Consider the following 1,837-nt stretch of genomic DNA (forward strand, 5'->3'; position numbering starts at 1 on the left):
GATTTTTTGATGTAGGCACTTAGAGCTATAAACTTCCCTCTAAGGACAGCTTTCAGAGTGTCCCAGAGGTTTTGTTGTGTTGTATTGACATTTTCATTTAGTTCCAGGAATATTTTTATTTCTTTCTTAATTTCTCTTTTGATCCATTCATCATTTAGGAGTGTGTTGTTTAATCTCCATATGTTCATGCGGTGACTAGGGCTTCTTCTGGTGTTGATTGTAAGCTTATTGTATTGTGGTCTGATAGAATGCATGGAATTATTTCAATCTTTTTGTATTTGCTGAGGTTTGTTTTGTGCCCCAGTATATGGTCGATTTTGGAGAAGGTTCCATAGGGTGCTGAAGGTTCCTTTGGTGCTTGGGTGGAATACTCGGTAGATGTCTGTTAGGTCCATTTGATATATGGTATTGTTTAATTCAGATGTCTCTCTGTTAACTCTCTGCCCTGTTGACCTATCTAACGGAGACAGTGGGGTATTGAAATCCCCTACGATTAATGAGTTTGGGTTAATCTGGGTCTTAATGTCCTGTAGTATTTTTTTAAGAAGTTGGGTGCACCAGAGTTTGGTGAATATATGTTCATGATTGTAATATCTTCTTGGTTTATTGTTCCTTTGATCAGAATGAAGTGGACCTCTTTTTCTCTTCTGATTAGTTTTAAAGTCTATTTTGTCATATATTAGAATTGCAATGTCTCCTTTTTTCTTAGTACCATTCTCTTGGTATATTTTTTTTCCATCCTTTCACCTTAAGATAGTGCCTGTCCTTGAAAGTGAGATGAGTTTCTTGCAAACAACAAAAAGATGTGTTTGTTTCTTAAGCCATTCACCTAGTCTGTGTCTTTTGACTGGGGAGTTCAGTCCATTAATATTTAAAGTTGATAATGAAAGATGTATATTGAATCCTGTCATTTTTATTTCTATTTACATTCATGATGTAGCTGTACTTTTCCACAGTTATACCTTCATTGAATTTCTCTCCGCAACCCCTTGGATATAGTCATTCCTTTCGTCAGCTCTTTGTATTGCTTCCAGAAGTCTCTGAAGGGCTGGTTTTGTGGACATGAATTGCTTCAGCCTATTTGTGTCATGGAATATTTTTCTTTCCCCTTCGACTATAATAGACATTTTGCCTGGGTATAGTAACCTGGCTTGGCATCTGTGGTCATTTAAAACTGGGAATTCTTTGGCTTTCATAGTTTGAACTGAAAAGTCCTCTGTAATTCTGATAGGTTTTCCTTTATACATGACTTGTTGTTTCTCTTTTGCAGCTTTCAGTATCATCTCTTTGTTCTGTATGCATAGTGTTTTTAGTGTGATGTGCCTTGGAGACTTTCTTTTCTGTTTGGTGTTCTATATGCTTCTTGTATTTGTATGCGCATGTCTTTCTTTAATTTTGGGAAATTTTCTTCTACGATTCTGTTGAAGATCTGGTCCATGCCATTATCTTGGGATTTGTCTCCTTCCTGTATGTCTACGATTTGAAAGTTTGGTCTTTTTATGGTGTCGCACAATTCCTGCATAGTCCGTTCTTGTGTTTTCTTAAATTTTTCATAATCTTTGCTTGAGTGGTCTATTTTGTCCACTTTATCTTCCAGTCTTGATACTCTGTTTTCCATTTCATTCATGCTATTGGTGAGGCTTTCACCTGTCACTTACTGAGTGTTTCACTTCCTTTTTCATTTCAGCCTGAGTATTATTGAATATTTCTAACTCTTTTTTGAATTCTTTCAGAAGTTTATCTCTGTCTTCCTTCAGTTCTTTGATTTGTTTGTGTGTTCTTTAAATTCACTGAATTCTTTTATCATGTTTATAATTGTTCTTTTGAGTTCCATGTC

The sequence above is a fragment of the Nannospalax galili genome, unplaced genomic scaffold (genome assembly GCF_000622305.1).
Source record: "Nannospalax galili isolate Female #2095 unplaced genomic scaffold, S.galili_v1.0 scaffold1181, whole genome shotgun sequence".
Taxonomy (NCBI): Eukaryota; Metazoa; Chordata; class Mammalia; order Rodentia; family Spalacidae; genus Nannospalax; species Nannospalax galili.